Genomic DNA, 17502 nt, shown 5'->3' with positions numbered 1-17502 from the left:
ATGTAGGTGTGTTATACTAAACATTAATGGTGCTTTTTGGACATCTCTGCATATCATTAGAAAAACTGATGAAAACAAGGTGAAAGTCCATTCTACCTATGGAAGCTCAGTTGATACTTGATGAAGAGTTATCACTATTTTTGAAGCCCACATATTTCACAGCTTTCTTATTCTCAGAGGAAAAACAGAAATGGGAACACTATTTTTTGAGTTCCAGAAAGCAAAACAGAATAAGTAAATAAATTTGCTTTGACATTTCACTTCTAGCGCAGATGATTTACTCCTGCGAAAGAGCTTATTTTTCCATGTCTATATCCATGCTGATTTGAAGGATTTCTATATCCAAATATCCAAATTATTGCTCCCTAAGGATGAAGAAGAATATAACTTTATTATGGTGATATACTAGCAATAGACGTCACTTTTTACAATATATTAAAAAATAGTACTGACATTAATAGTAAATAATAACATCCCTGTTAAGAAAATACATGTTCTCAAAATGTTAGGGTCACTCCCTTGTTGTTGTTTTTTTATTAAAGAGTTTTACAAAAACAAAATTTTACAATATATCCCCAAATCCCCCCACCCCAAAACCACCCACTTCCCCCCCACTTCCCAGAGCTAAATACAGGATTATAGTTACAATAATCATATTCTAAATAAAAATTATGCACAATATACAATTAACCAAATTCATAATGTGCTTTAACTCTCTTTTAACATAACTACAAACAATGTACCAATAACAATATCCCACTAAAATCTACTCATAAGCTAAATGGTACTTTTTAGTCCCATATTTGTTTTGAATATAATTTATCCATCTCCTCCAAACTGAAATATATCTTTCCTGTGAATGATCCTTCAGATAAGCAGAAATCTTAGACATTTCTGCAAGATTCGAAACTTTAAACACCCATTCTTCTACAGTGGGCAAACTATCCTTCTTCCAATATTGTCCCACCAGTAACCGTGCTGCCGTTATCATGTTCAATATCAAGTTAGTTTCTTTAACATCACAATCTACAACAATGCCCAATAAAAACAATTGCGGGGAAAACTTTATCTTTCTCTTAAAAATCTTTTGAATGTTCCACCAAATTTTAATCCAAAAAGCTTTTATATTTCTACAAGTCCACCACATGTGAAAATAGGTAGCTTCTAAACTACCACACCTCCAACATTTAGACTGTAAATTAGGATACATGTTGGACAACTTCTTGGGATCCAGATGCCATCAATAAAACATTTTATAAAAATTTTCTCTTAAATTTTGAGCCTGGGTAAATTTAACATTTCTGACCCAAATTATCTCCCAGGTGTCCAACGAAATTGGTTCCTGAATATTTTGTGCCCACTTTATCATGCAGTCTTTAACCAGTTCCGTTTCCGAATCCAATTCAATTAAAGCATTATATATCCTCTTTATATGTGCACAATTTGAATCTCTAATTTGCTTTACTAAATTTTGATCTGTAGTTGTGATGCCAACCTTTTGATCTGACTTCCACCTAGCTTTCAAGTTACTTTCAAGTTACTCTTGAAACCAAGAGTAATTTATGTTTTCTTGTCTTAACTCCTCTACTGGTTTAAGTTGCCAATCATTCCCTTGCAATCTAAGTAGTTCCTTATAAGAAACCATATCCATACTCACTCCCATAGATACGCCCTCTATCGCGTGTCCAGGAATTCCCCAAATCGGTATTTTATAATTTAACTTATAATAATACTTTTTCCAGACACGCAATAAAGCAATAAAGCACTTCTAAGAATATGGGATTTAAAAGCCCTGTCTACCTTCTTATCATAAAGCAAGTATGCATGCCATCCATATACCAAATCCCATCCCTCAAGATGAAGTATTCTCTTATTAGTTAGATTAAGCCAATCACTAACCCAGGTCAAAGAGTCACTCCCTTGTTTACGTGAGTGAAAAGCCAATAAGTATGTGAGTAAATATAATGTTTCAAAAATTGTTAGAGATATCTCCAAAAAATTAGCACAAGTTGACAGCTATAATTCTGTAACCAATTTTTTTCTTGTGGACATTGCAGTAACACAGAATTTTTCCACTGCATGCGTGGTAGAAGGATTTGAGTCCTGGAGGAGAAAACCTACATAAAAATTGTCTGCCCTCCCTGGCAATCTCTCTAATAAGGAGAGAATATATGCTGACCTATAAACTCGGTATAACTCAAGTACAATAAAGCATGTGAGATATCTTCAACTTCTCCTTTACCACATATACATACCCGTTCTGTTATTGGTGTTCTCTTATACCTGCCCTGGAGGAGTGCTGAGGGGAGAATGTTAAATCTGGCTCTGAAAAAAGCTATTCTTTGTTTTGGGAAAATCAGATCATTTAGATATCTTGCTGATTCCCACACACCCTCTTTCATTTTATCCCTACTGTGGACAGGCAACCTATTTAGTTCTTCTTGGAACTCCGTGTCCCTCATTCTATTGATTACTACTTGCTTTGCTTGGTCAAAGCCTAGGGACATTAAGAATACTGATGAGAGCCCGTAAGAGCCCAGCTTGTGATCTATCACCTGTTTCCAGGGGGGGGGCAGTCCCTCTGGAAAGAAATGCATTTTAAGCCAATGAATGATCATCAACTTCCAGGCTCTTATCTGAATCTGAGGCATGGCTGTCTCAATTCTTAACTGGGCATTTGGAGTTCCTTTGGGTGCAGCTAAGATGGCTCACAGGAATTTGGTTTGTATGATTTCTAACAAGTTTTTCTTTGCAAGGATTCCTGTTTGTGCCCCATATAGAATTTGTGCCAATGTTTTGGCCTCAAAAGGTTTTAAGGCAGCAGGTACTAATTGACCTCCGCCTGTGTAAATGGAATGTTTAATTGCATTTGAGGACCTATCGGCTGCTTGCAATGTATGATCCAGGTGTGCCTTCCATGTCCCTTGCGAGTGGAAAACCACCCCAAGGTATCTAAATGTTCTAACCTGTTCTAAACTATGTCCTTCTATTTTCCAGGAGTATTGGCTGGGTCTTTTAGCAAAAACTAAAAATTTTGATTTATCAAAGTTAAGGATCAAGTTGTTCTGTCTGCAATAGCCAAGTGTTGCCCTAATTGCTCTCTTCAGTCCTACAGGGGTTTGTGAAATAATAACAGCATCGTCGGCATATAGGAGAATCGGCGGATGCAGATCAAGGTTCTGTAAGATATTGATCAGGGGCTTAATATAGAAGTTAAAAAGGGAGGGGGACAGGATGCAACCCTGCCGTACCCCTTTTTGTACCCTTACTGGGCCGGTAATCCCTTGAGGATTACACCTCACTTTCAAGGTGGAATTGGCATACAATTTTTGTATGAGGAAAAGGAGGCATTTATCGATAGTAGTGCATTTTAATTTCTCCCAGAGGGTGTTCCTGGATATTAAATCAAAGGCCTGCTTAAAATCAAGGAAGGCCATGAAAAGAGAGGATTTTTTTTATATATGTGTATTTTTTTACTAGATGGCGAAGTACCAAGATATGATCCACCGTTGATCTTCCTTCTCTAAAACCGGCTTGTTCATCTTTGATTATCCCCCCCCAAATTAGCCAATCCTGAAGTTTATAGTTTAGGTGTTTGGCATACAGTTTACTAATAACGTTCAGAAGACTAATGGGTCTATAACTGCCTGGGTCATTTCTACTACCTTTTTTATAAATTAATATGATAATTACTAATCCCCAATCTTTTGGCATATGGCACGTTCTATCTATAAATGTAAACAGAGATGCTAAAAGTGGAGCCCACCAACTGGCATTATTTTTTATTATTTCTGGCAGGACATTGTCAGCACCAGGTGCCTTATTAACCTTGATGGCTCCAATCAACCGGGATATCTCTTCTGGTGTAACAGGGGGCCAGTAAGGGGTTTGGTCCAAACTAATTTGGCTCTCCTTAGTTACATAATTGGGGTCTGCATATATCTCTCTAAAATATTCTTCCCAGGCATGTATCAGTACCTGGTTAGTTGGAGGTAGGGGGGATTTCCCCAATCCTTTGGTGATGTGCCAAAACAGGGATGGATTTTTTGTCCTGACTGATGCAATTAGTCTGTGCCAAGACTTCTTCAGAGTTGCACTTTTGTTTTCTTTTACAAGCGTCTTATATTGTGCCTTCAACTGCTTTAAGTAGTGAGTGTGATCCTTAGAAGGGGCATTTTTACTTTTTCTGTACTCCCTGTTATATATATATATTTTAATAGCACGCAGTCCCTGTCAAACCATTTTTTATTCTTTAAAACCGGCTTTGGGGAGTGAGCTAATATTCTGTTAGTGATGTTAGACACAAAAATAGTCACAAATTGAAATCCACTCTGTTTGTGTTACAAATAGAAGTTTATTAGACTTCACAACAAAGTCTAAAAAGCAACGGTTTGCAAAGTGTGGTGGATTCAGGAAGGCAAACAATGTAGCCAAACACTGAACCACATCCCAAATTCCAAAATCACATATTATTATACATCCTATCACGACGCCCCATTCCCTCCCCCATGGCCCTTCCTTTGCATTTTTCTCAGTTCATTTAATTTTTACCTGGGTATTTTGGTTCTCTAACCTGGGTAGGTAGGTTGAGCCCACCCTTAACAATTTCTGGTGTAATGTAAGAGTAAGGATTAGTGGATTGTGATTGCTTTCCAATCGCAAGTCAACCTCCACCTTCTGCAAGAATTTCAGGAGGTCGTATGATATTATCCAATAATCAACTGTGGATTTTCTTCCTGCTCCCCAATAGGTATAGTCTGCTGGTAATCATCCCGTGTGGAACCTTTAAGGATACAAAGGTCCAAACATACAGTCATCTGTCTTACACACAGACCTGCTCCCTAAGGACAAATTCTTTAGACAAAATTGGCTGATCTATTAGCTGAATGCCACTATTAGGAAATAAAAGCTAGAAAGAGGTACCATAATTATACAATTAATTACTTTGATTTTTAATGTTTTTTAAAGGGCATGCAGAGTTGTATGAAATACCTGCACAAATGTCAATAATGTCACTCTGGGAGATGAAAAGGTAAACAGTGAAGAAAGACAGGAGAATGAAAATTTGCTCCAGGCTATTTTAAGATGAGATATGGTTCAGTGTGGATGTAAAGGAACTGTTATGTATTGGTGTAAAATACTTGGGAAACTGTTATTGTTGGTTAACTACTGCATCTGTTTAAACTCCAGACTGCTTGTCTTTAGAGTTGTTACTTGTGTTTTCAGCGGGAAAGACTACTTTAATCCCATTGGCCGCTGCCTAGCAATGGTCCATGTTATGTACTGGGCTTGTGGTGATACACCACATGCATTGCTGGAGCAGCCAAGGGCTCTCCAGCAACCCAGACTGGCTGTCTCTGGTCCTGCAATTGGCTAGTCCCAGGCAGCAAGAGTGGGTTCAAACCCATTGGCTGCCACCTAGGGGCTAGACTATATATTGTGGCTGGTTGCAGCCCAAGTTTCAGTACAGTTGCAGCAAGAATAAAGTATGTGTTATCCTGTACTCAGCCTCATGTGAACCCAAGAGCCCACAACTTAACAGTCCATATAAATAGAAGCTTACTGGCAGTTTGAGCCGCTTCTATGTTAACCTAATAAACGTGTTGCTGTTTTCACCATTCGCCTCGTCAATGCCTCACTGATCCCGAAACAACAGGAACACTGTACATGTTCAGTAATTCAGCTTTTAGTATCGGTTTTCATGTTCCAGAGCTGTGCTCTTGTGATTTTAAAATTGTCCAGGGAAAGCCTACGTTAAACTAATTACCACACACCTTGGACTAATATTGCATTACACTTGATGTTTGCTTTCTTTTAACTGTTGAATCCGTTCTGACCATTTTTTAGTGAAAAGTGATACAAACATATTCGAACTAATGAAAGCGATACGGAGAAGGAGGCAACTGAGAGAGGGAGGGAGGGAGGTTTACAAACACCCACGCACATGCCCAGAACAACCCAAGCAGTTCAGCGAGAAAAGGCCAGCTTTTCTGCAAGTCTAAAACGGATTCCCGAGTTCTGGGAGGCCTGAGAAAGCAGCGGAGTCATAAAGGTTGAGCAGAGAATCGTTTCTGCAGTCTCGAATCTGAGAATTGGCTTGCATCAGCGGTATTAGGGGAAGGTTCGGGTTGTTTTCAGGGGCTCGTTTTGAGCAGCAGCAGCAGCAGCAGCAAAACCCAGGCCTCGCAGTCGCCGTGCTTCTTTAGAGCTCCCTTTCGCTGCCGGACGGCCATAACGCTTGAAAGCTGACGGCACCCTCGGTTCGTGTTCCCTTCCTACCTCTTTCTTGGGCCGGCCTTGTCCAGCCAAGTAGGGCGGTGTTTCACGGAGGCTTTTCCATTCGTTTAGCTGGCTCTTTTGTTTTTTGTGTTGTCTTCTTTGAGCGATATGCGGTGGGTGGACTAGAGAGCGTGCTTTGCTTAATTTTGTTCGCCCTGCCTGTTCCTGTTTCCAGACCTGCAGCCTCACAAATTGCGGTTGGAACCGCAGATAGGGAAACGTCAAAGCTGTGCTTTCTGCCCACGAACGGTGCCCCAATAGTTTCTCTCGTTTTCTAGAATAAGCTTCCTTTTCTTGGTGGCTGGGGAGAGAATGAGAGCGCGCGAGGTGGAAATTGATTGAAGAGAAACATTCAGCGCCTATTAAAACGCATTTAGGGTATGCATAACAAAGAATTCTACCTCATTGATGCATGGGCTATTTTATATGGATTACTGTATTTAAAAAGCTAAACAACCGCTAGATGGCAGCATAGAGATACAGAAAATATTCTTTGTCTCCTTATTAGTGGTCATCCGGAAGTTTCAGAGTAGATAGGCTAGATGCCTGGAATAAACAACCAAACAAAATTCACATAAGGTGTAATTGGCCGAATGCTTGCTTAATATCTCATATAAACCCAACCATTGTAATTTGTGGCTAGAGAGCCAGTTTGGTCTGGTCGTTAAGGCACTAGTTTAGAAACCAGGTGATGTGAGTAGTCACCTGAGGCCTACTGGGTGACTTCAGGCCAGACACATTCTCAGCCTAAACAATAGGAAGAAGAAATACTAACAATATGTGGTTAGTTCTGGTTGAAGGTATCTCTTATGAGTTATGCAACTGAATTTTTCCAGAATAGAGGTGGTCTCAAACATATTTCTAGACAAATAGTAATAGGAACAAGATAAAATAATTAAAATACTGTTCCTCAGCATACCTAATAGCTGGGAAGTGCGTAGTAAAAAATAGTCTCAGTGGGCTTGCGTGTCATTTATTGTAATTGTTAATAGAGGAGTTGTTGCTTATTGGAAAAATATATTTCATATATAAAGATATATTTTAAGTACAATCCCATGAAAAACATTTTTTCAACTTGGAATCCTCCCAGTGTGTTAGACTACAACTCCTTTACTTACCAGGAAAGAAAAGGCAGCCTTAGAATTCCAAGCTGAAAAGGACAGTAGCTAGTTAGTGCTTCTGTTCAAGTGTTCATAGTAAGAATAGAAAATGGAAAAGGTGAACACAGAGTCACATGTAAGTTACTTTTTATTTTCTGTCTGCCTACAACATTTTTAAGAAACCAGATGCATTTATTGTTTTAGGAGCTTTAGCAGAATCCCAAAAGCTGCATGGTGTAATACATTTATCTTTGTTTTTTAAATTTTATTGAATGTACATTTAAAAACAAAAGTGGACATGTTACAACTTCCCTGGCTACAGCACTGCTATTAGTATTACCTTATGTAACAAAAAGAAAAACAGAAAAGTAAAATACATTCTATGACGGGACAGAATATGACAAAATGTACATATAATATCTGTAAATTTTCTGGTAAACCATCTTTCCATCGTCTACGTTGTACTTAAATATCTTTCAATTGTGTCTTGATATAGGTGCTAGTGAAAAGTCTTAGCGTTATCAACTAATCAATCGATAGTCATCTCAGCGTTCCTCCTTATCTAAGCATTCGTACAAATTTTTCAAAATTTCATAATACTCTGTTTCAGTTTTATTTTTAATCTCTAAAGTTAACCTGTCCATTTTGGCGCAGGATAGAATTTTGTTTATTATTTCTTCTTCAGTAGGAGTTTCCGTTCTTTTCCATTTTTGGGAGTAGGCCAATCTTGCTGTGGTTAAAATATGCAATAGTAAGTAAAAAAGATGCTTTGCTGAGTTTATCATTAATAATCCCTAATAAGAAGGTTTCTGGTTTTAAATCATTTTTTTGTAATAATATTTCTTCAAGCCAATTTTTTATCCGGTGCCAAAAATTTTGTGCTTTTAAACTTTCCCACCACATGTGATAGTAGGTCCGTGGAAGCTTTCTGCATTTCCAGCATGTCAGTGAGGTTTTTTTAATCTATTTTTGCTAGCCTTGTGGGGGGAAGGTACCATCTATAAAACATCTTGTATAAATTTTCTTTATAGGAGGTGGGTAGCGTTAACCTCCTCTTTCTATCCCATAGTGATTGCCAATTGTTTAGGTCTATACTGTAACCGAAATTTTGCTCCAGATTAGCATTATATCTTTTACCTGTTCTTCTAACATATCTTGTTCTAATAAATATTGGTATATCTTTTTTATCATTTGGTCTTCTGTTCCTAGAAGGATTTTATCTAATTGTGAATGCTCTAATTTTATCCCTGGTTCTTTTTTGTCTTTTCTGTATCATGACTGTATTTGTAAGTATGCCCACCATTCCAGCTCTATACCGTCTTCTAATAGTCTTTTCCTTGTTTTCAAATCTCCGTTCTCACCTAAGATATCTTTATATGTGATTACTCTTCCTAGGTTTATTAATTTGGGGTGCATGAATATCGCTAATAATGATAGCCAATTGGGGATTTCTATATAGTTAATTTTTTTAATTTTAATCCACATGTCTAAAAGTGCCCGTCTAATATAATGATTCTGGAAGTACTGATGAGCCTTATATTTCCCATCCCACATTATGGTATGCCACCCTATCTGCATATCGTGGCCTTCTAATGCTAGTTGTCTTCTATTCCTTAAATGTATCCAATCCTTTATACATACCGATATTGCTGCCTGATAATATTTTTCCCAATTCAGGAGGCCAAGCCCTCCTCTTTCCTTTGCATCCTTTAATAATTTTGATTTAATTCTCGGTTTTTTTACCTTGCCAAATAAATTTGGATGTAATTCTGTTTAAATTTTCAAAAAAATCCTTGCCTAATTTAATTGGAATAAAAAGAGTAATTTGGGAAGTATATTCATCTTGATTGTTGCTATTCTCCCCATAAAGGAGAGCTGCAGGTTTTTCCATCTGTCTAAGTGCTGTAATTTGATCTATTAATTTGTCATAATTTTCTCTTTTAAGTGTAATACATCTTGCCGACAGTTGGATCCCCAAGTACCTTACTCTTTTAGATGTCTGGATGTTAATTTTTTTCTACTAGCTCAGTTTCTTATAAATTAGACATGTTTTTAACTAACATTTTAGTTTTTTCTTTATTGATCTTCAACCGAGCAACATCTCCATAATTTTCCAGCACCTGTAGTAGTCTTGTTTCAGATTCTAAGGGGTCTTCCAAAATGAAAAATAAATCATCTGCATAGGCCTGTAATTTAAATGTCTCTTTTCTGGTTTCTAGTCCTTTAATCAGCTTATCTTTTCGGATTCTTCTTGTGAGTACTTCTAAAGAACAAATAATAGAGGAGATAGTGGGCAACCTTGTCTCGTGCTTTTTTGTATTTGAACACTATTTGTTAATTCTCCGTTTATGATTACTTTTGCTTCTTGTTTGGAATAGATTGCTTTAAACATGTTTATAAATCTTTCCCCAAATTCCATCCGTTTAAGTTGAGTCAACATAAAATTCCATTTGACATATTGAATGCTTTCTGAGCGTCAACAAAAATCAATGCCATTTGTTTTTTGCTGTGTGATTCATAATATTCTGAGGTGTCTAGTATAATCCTAACATTGTGTCTTTTGGGCAAGAAGCCATTTTGGTCAGTATGGATAAATTCAGCCAAGTATTTTTTTTAATCTTTCTGCCATTATGGTCATGAAAATCTTGTAATCCGTATTCAATAAAGAAATGGACCTATTGACCTCGTTGAAAATGTTTAATGTATGTTTTTAATGCAGGTCAAATAGGAGTTTTCTTTAGGAATTAGTGAGATGGTTTCTTCTTTCCATGAGTTTTGGATTTTTGCTGTGTTTAGTACATCGTTAAGTATGTCCAATAAAGTTGGGGCCAAAAGTTCTTGGAAGTTCTTATATGTTTCAGATGGTAATCTGTGGGGACCAGGTGTTTTATTACTTTTTTGCTTTTTAATTACTTCTATAATTTCCTGAGGGGACGCGGTGGCTCAGTGGATTAGGACGCTGAGCTTGTCGATCAGAAGGTTGGCAGTTTGGTGGGTCGAATCCTGAGTGCCGCGTAACAGAGTGAGCGCCTGTTACTCATCCCAGCTTCTGCCAACCTAGCAGTTCGAAAGCACGTAAAAATGCAAGTAGAAAAATAGGGACCACTACGGTGGGAAGGTAACAGCGTTCCGTGCACCTTTGGCATCTAGTCATGCTGGCCACATGACCACAGAGACATCCTCGGACAAGTGCTGGCTCTTCGGCTTTGAAACGGAGATGAGCACCGACCCCTAGAGTTGGAAACGACTAGCACACATGTGCGGGGGAAACTTTACCTTTATAGTTTCCTGGGCTGTTATGTCCTTATTTAAATATATTTTGAAATTCTTCCGGATCCTTCGATAAGTCCGCTAAGATATTGTGATATTCTTTCCTCAGTAATCTTTTTGACATTTTTATAGAATTCATACGTCACCCATTTTTTTTCTTCATTTTGATGTACCATCTCCTCTGCTTCATTGCATAGTTTACTAATCCATCTTTTATCTTTTTTTTCAGTCTATAGGCCAACCATCTCCTGGGTTTGTTTGCCTGTTCAAAAAAATTTTTGTCTAATACTTTTTATTTTTTGAGCCATTTCTTCCTTTCCTATAATGTTCAATTTATGCTTATTTAAATCTAGTTGTTGTTTTAGGTCTCTACATTGTGGGGTTTTTTGTAGTTCTAATTCTAATTTTTTGTGTTCTTCTAAACTTTTTCGATATTGCCTTTTCTTTTTATCTTCATTGGCCATGTACACAATTGCAGTTCCTCTCATAACGGCCTTGGCCGTATCCCATAATTTTTGAGTGCTGGTCTCCTCTTTCTTGTTTGTCTGGAGGAATATCCACATTTGTTCTTCCATCTTATGCTTAAATTTTATTTGGTTTAGGATTGCCTTTTTTAGAGTCCACCTCCTTGTTGTTTCTGTTCTTTCCATTTAATTATAATAGGGTTATGGTCTGCCCAAGTACCGTATATACTTGAGTATAAGCCGAATTTTTCAGCCCACTTTTTGGGCTGAAAAAATCCACTTCGGCTTATACTCCAGTCAACAAAAAAAAGAACTGTCCCTTCGTTCGGAACAGGCTGCTGAGAGAAGGGAGGGCTGGGCTCCGCACAGCTGCCTCAGCAGTTGGCGCGGCCACGGGTCCGGCGTTCTCCCGCTGAACAGCTGATGGGCGCGGGCGTGGCCAGGCTGTCCCCAGAGCCGGGCGGGTTCCACCGCGTTCGGCGTTCGCCCGCCAAACAGCTGATGGGCGCGGGCGTGGCCGGGCTGTCTCCAGAGCCGGGCGGGTTCCACCGGCTGGGCTTCCCACGGCTGCCTCAGCAGTTGGCGCGCCCGCGGGTCCGGCGTTCGCCTGCCGAACAGCTGATGGGCGCGGGCGTGGCCGGGCTGTCCCCAGAGCCGGGCGGGTTCCACCGGCGTTCGGCGCTCGCCCGCCAAACAGCTGAAGGGCGTGGCCGGGCTGTCCCCAGAGCCGGGCGGGTTCCACCGGCATTCAGCGTTCGCCCGCCGAACAGCTGATGGGTGCGGGCGTGGCCAGGCTGTCCCCAGAGCCGGGCGGGTTCCTTTGGCGTTCGCCCGCCGAACAGCTGATGGGTGCAGGCGTGGCCAGGCTGTCCCCAGAGCCGGGCGGGTTCCACCGGCGTTCGGCGTTCACTCGCCGAACAGCTGATGGGCGCGGGCGTGGCCAGGCTGTCCCCAGAGCCGGGCAGGTTCCACCGGAGTTCGGCGTTCGCCCGCCGAACAGCTGATGGGCGCGGGCGTGGCCGGGCTGTCCCCAGAGCCGGGCGGGTTCCACCGGCATTCAGCGATTGCCCGCCGAACAGCTGATGGGCGCGGGCGTGGCAAGGCTGTCCCCAGAGCCGGGCGGGTTCCACCGGCGTTCAGCGTTCGCCCGCCGAACAGCTGATGGGCGCGGGCGTGGCCAGGCTGTCCCCAGAGCCGGGCGGGTTCCACCGGCGTTCAGCGCTCGCCTACCGAACAGCTGATGGGCGCGGGCGTGGCCGGGCTGTCCCTAGAGCCGGGCGGGTTTCACCGGCATTCAGCGTTCACCCGCCGAACAGCTGATGGGCACGGGCGTGGCCAGGCTGTCCCCAGAGCCGGGCGGGTTCCACCGGCGTTCAGCGTTCGCCCGCCGAACAGCTGATGGGCGCAGGCGTGGCCAGGCTGTCCCCAGAGCCGGGCGGGTTCCACCAGCGTTCGGCATTCACTCACCGAACAGCTGATGGGCGCGGGCGTGGCCAGGCTGTCCCCAGAGCCGGGCGGGTTCCACCGGCTGGGCTCCCCACGGCTGCATCAGCAGTTGGCGCGCCCGCGGGTCCGGCGTTCGCCCGCTGAACAGCTGATGGGCGCGGGCGCAGCTGGGCCTTCTCTGATGCTGGGTAGTTGCCACCGGTCGTGCTCCCCCGATCCCCACTGTGTTGTCGAGCCCATAGGGCTTGACACCTGGCAGCACATCCCGCAGGGAAGGTCTGCTAGGGAGGCGGCAGTCAAGCGTTGTTTCCCTCCTCGTGCGTGTGTGTGTGTGTGTGTCAGACCCGCGGGAATGGCTGGCAAGGAAGCAGCATTCCCCCCCCCTCCTGTGTGTCAGGCCCACGGGGCTTGACACACAGAGAAACGCAAATGCCGGACTGCCGCCACCTTTACTAGCCATTCCTGCGGGTCTGACACACACACACACACACACACACACACACACACACACACACGAGGGGGAGAAACAACGCTGGACTGCCGCCACCTCTGCCAGCCCTGCCAGCCTCTGCCGCTTCTCCAACGTGGAGATTTCCAGAGGTATTGGACTTCCAAGGAGACGCAGACTGCAGGGCAAGTCGGCCGAGTGCCTTGGCGACATTCTGGCAAGGCAAAAGGCACAAAGGGGGCAGGGGTCCCTCAGGCCGGCTGGGGAGGGGGAAAGCGCGTGCTCTCGGCTGGCTTAACCCAGTTCCATTTTGCAAGGCAAAAATGAGCCGGGAGAGGGAAGCAGGGAGCAGCTCTCCGCCCACCCTCTCTCCCGCCTTTCATTCCCCGCGTTGAACAGCGCGAGTACACATTGCAGAATTGTATTACACTAATCTGTCAAACTGTAATAAAATATTAAATTTACAATACTGCAGAATTGTTGGAAATTGCCATTGCTATGTTAAAACACTGGAAAACGTTATGGGAATCACTAGACTCTTGTCAGTTTTATTAGCTCCTTACAATTTCAAAGAAATTTGTATGTACTCACTTCACATAAAACATGATTAAAAAGTAAGCACGGATGATGATATGCCGGTATTTTTTTTCCCAGCTGTGTTACAACTCTGATCCACTATTCACTTGTACAAACCTCTTCATATCTCATACAAGAAACATTTAAAAATGAAAAAAGGACCAATGAGGACCAGTGAGAATTATGATTCACACACAAAGGTTTTCTTAGCAGTTATTACAGAAGTGTGCCGGGACGGGGGATTTCACAACAATTCGGTTTTGCAGAAAACTATTCCAGAAGAATACAAGTGCCATGTATTCTTCTAATAATAATATAAAGTTGGAAGGGACCTTTGAGGTCATCTACTAGTCCAACTCCCTGCTCAGGCAGGAAACCCTATACCATTTCAGGCAAATGGCTGTCCAGTCTCTTCTTAAAAACTTCCAGTGTTGGAGCATTCACCACTTCTGGAGGCAGGTTGTTCTGGAATTGTTTTCTGTCTCCACTCTAGCCTGCAAACCCGAATTGCTGTAAAATCCCCATCCCGGTCCTAATCAATGACTCTCAGCTTCCCACTACCTGCCAAGCACAGACAAACCCTACGCCCTAGCTAGGCGATGTCAGATGGCTCGGGGGTTTGCTTCCGGTTGACGGCCGGAAGTGATTAGAAAGGGGGAGTCGCTGGTCTTGGTTCTTCCCGGTTCTGTCTCTCGCTTCTTTTCCCCGATTCGGCTTGTTTTCACTGCCCAATGCACAGTGGCGTAGCGTGGGGGGTGCAGGGGGGGCCGGCCGCACCGGGCGCAACATCTGGGGGGGGCGCTCGACGGCGCCGGGATCCAGCAGGGCGGAGGCACCGGAGCCCCAGCCGGGAAGGGCCTGACGCCCCACGGCGCGCCACACACACACACAAACATACAACCACACAGCGTGACTCCTCCTTCGGGCCGCTCCGCCTTCGCTCCGGTGCTGGACGGAAGCCTTCTCTCCCTCCTCCCCCCCGCAAAGGAGAAGGCGGCTCCTGAGCGTGCACAGAGCACGGCCCTCCTGCAAGCCCGGGGCTCCGCTGCGGAGGCTCTCCCAAGGCGCTCCCGGGGTTGCCAAAGGTGGGGGGGCGCAGCGGGGCTTGAAAGAGGGTGGATTTCCCGCGGGGGGAGGATCGCTGCAGCGTCTCTCCGGGGGTCCCTGCTCTGGAACGAAAGCTGCGTCGGTTGGTGCATGCAGACTTTGGGGGCGAGAGGACGTGGTCGGGTGCGTGTGTGTTTGTGGGCGCGCCCGTGCTGTCTCTGTTCTGCAAAAGGCGCTTTTTTAATAAAAATAAAAATAAATCCTGTCCTGCTGGAATGCAGAAAAGCAGCCCTCGCCCCCCCCATTAAAAGCTTGAACTCTTCTTCTGCCTTCAATCTCAGTTTCTGGAGCGCGAACCGGATTAAAAGACAAGGATGCGTTCGATTGGCTCAAGAGTGTGTGAATTTGACCGGACCCGGTGCGGGGAAAACGAGCGCTCAGATGCCGCCTTCCCCAAATTGGCCATAAACTGTGATTCGTTTCATGTCATTCAATCGGGGCTTCGTGAACGTCACAGAAACACACATTAACTGTGTCAAAACATTTCTCTCTCCAAACTCCCAAGCTACAGACTTTCCCTTTTATTTAAAGGGGGTTTGTTTGTTTGTTTTTTTAAAAAAAACTGTTTTATTTAATAAACAGCAGTTTATTTAAAGACCACATTCACACAGCACCCTAATGGCAAACCAAACGTATCATTGGGGTGACATGACAGCAAAGAATGGTGTGTGTGTGTGTGTGTGTGTGTGTGTCAGACCCGCACTAATGGCTAGTAAAGGTGGCGGCAGTCCGGCATTTGCGTTTCTGTGTGTCAAGCCCCGTGGGCCCGACACACAGGACGGGGGGGACGCCGCTTCCTTGCCAGCCATTCCCACGGGTCTGACACACACACACACACACACGCGCACGAGGAGGGAAACAACGCTTGACTGCCGCCTCCCTAGCAGACCTTCCCTGCGGGATGTGCTGCCAGGTGTCAAGCCCTATGGGCTCGACAACACAGTGGGGATCGGGGGAGCACGACCGGTGGCAACTACCCAGCATCAGAGAAGGCCCAGCTGCGCCCGCGCCCATCAGCTGTTCAGCGGGCGAACGCCGGACCCGCGGGCGTGCCAACTGCTGAGGCAGCCGTGGAGAGCCCAGCCGGTGGAATCCGCCCGGCTCTGGGGACAGCCCGGCCACGCCCGCGCCCATCAGCTGTTCGGCGGGCGAACGCACAACGCCGGTGGAACCCACCCGGCTCTGGGGACAGCCCGGCCACGCCCGCTCCCATCAGCTGTTCGGCGGGCGAACGCCAGACCCGCGGCCGCTCCAACTGCTGAGGCAGCCGTGGGGAGCCCAGCCGGTGGATCCCGCCCGGCTCCAGAGACAGCCCGGCCACGCCCACACCCATCAGCTGTTCGGCGGGCGAACGCCGAACGCCGGTGGAACCCGCCCGGCTCTGGGGACAGCCCGGGCACGGCCGCGCCCATTAGCTGTTTGGCGGGCAAACGCCGAACGCCGGTGGAACCCGCCCGGCTCTGGGGACAGCCCGGCCACGCCTGCGCCCATCAGCTGTTCGGCGGGTAAATGCCGAACACCGGTGGAATCCGCCCGGCTCTGGGGACAGCCCGGCCACGCCTGCGCCCATCAGCTGTTCGGCGGGCGAACGCCGAACGCCGGTGGAACCCGCCAGGCTCTGGGGACAGCCCGGCCACGCCCGCGCCCATCAGCTGTTCGGCGGGCGAACGCCCAACGCCGGTGGAACCCACCCGGCTCTGGGGACAGCCTGGCCACGCCCGCGCCCATCAGCTGTTCGGCGGCCGAACGCCCAACGCCGGTGGAACCCGCCCGGCTCTTGGGACAGTCTGGCCACGCCCGTGCCCATCAGCTGTTCAGCGGGGAAACGCCGGACCTGCGGCCGCGCCAACTGCTGAGGCAGCCGTGGGGAGCCCAGCCGGTGGAACCCGCCCGCCTCCGGAGGCAGCCCGGCCACGCCCGCGCCCATCACCTGTTCGGCGGGCCAACGCCGGTGGAACCCGCCCGGCTCCGGGGACAGCCCGGCCACGCCCGCGCCCATCAGCTGGTCGGTGGGCGAACGCCGGACCCGCGGCCGCACCCACGGTCGGGGGCAAACGGGGGCGGCCATGAACGGCCACAGAGAACACGTGCCGGCAGGGATGGCTGGGAGAAGGCTGGAGACGGCTGCTGGTGGTCGCGCAGCTCCATCAGCTGAGAGGCGGCAAGAAACAGCCGCCGGCGGAGTCAACGAGCAGCTCGTCGTGGCACAGAATATAGATATGTTGCTAAGAAGGGGCCAAGCTTATACTTATACTCGGCTTATACTCGAGTCATAACTTTTTCCAGTTTTTTGGGGTAAAATTAGGGGTCTCGGCTTATACTCGAGTCGGCTTATACTCAAGTATATACGGTATTAATGTCTATTACTACATTGTCTATATCTGAATTGAATTCTTTCATTGTCCAGACCATATCAGTTCTGGACCACGATTGGTGCCGCTCTGAATAATGTGTAAATTGCTTTTCATTCACATTTCTCTCCCTCCAACTATCTTGAATATTTAATTCTTGTGCCATTTTCAAGAAAGTACCGGATAAAATTATTCTGGTTCATTTCCTTACTTCCTCACTCTTATAGTCTAATTCTCTGTCTATAATTGCATTAAAATCACCAATTAAACAAATGTTCTCATATTCAATATCAGCAATAACCTTATGCAGTTTCTTATAAAATTGTCTTTGTTTCTCATTGGGGGCATAAATTCCTACCAGGGCGACCTTTTTTTTATTCAGGGAAATTTCAATGATCAGTATTCTACCTTCTTCATCTTGGATAGATTTGTTTTGTTGGGAGTCTTTCTTTAACATATAT

General features: G+C 45.3%; 1 protein-coding gene across 5 annotated transcripts in view; it reads left to right on the top strand.

The window, feature by feature from the left end:
- The first annotated feature begins 5965 nt into the window (after positions 1 to 5965).
- Positions 5966 to 17502, top strand: part of AADAT (aminoadipate aminotransferase) — a 122620-nt gene continuing 111083 nt past the window's right edge. For 3 of the 5 annotated variants that reach the window (XM_083367956.1, XM_083367955.1, XM_083367952.1), the window contains exon 1: positions 5966 to 6052. The gene's annotated coding sequence lies outside the window, so the exon portion shown is untranslated. Of the gene's footprint in view, positions 6261 to 17502 lie in introns of all 5 variants that reach the window. The other 2 variants (XM_083367953.1, XM_083367954.1) reach the window with 2 other exon arrangements.

The sequence above is a fragment of the Vipera ursinii genome (assembly GCF_947247035.1).
Source record: "Vipera ursinii genome assembly, chromosome: 7".
NCBI classification, from domain to species: Eukaryota; Metazoa; Chordata; class Lepidosauria; order Squamata; family Viperidae; genus Vipera; species Vipera ursinii.
Note: the sequence above shows the minus strand (reverse complement) of the source record. Positions and strands in the feature narration are given on the sequence as shown.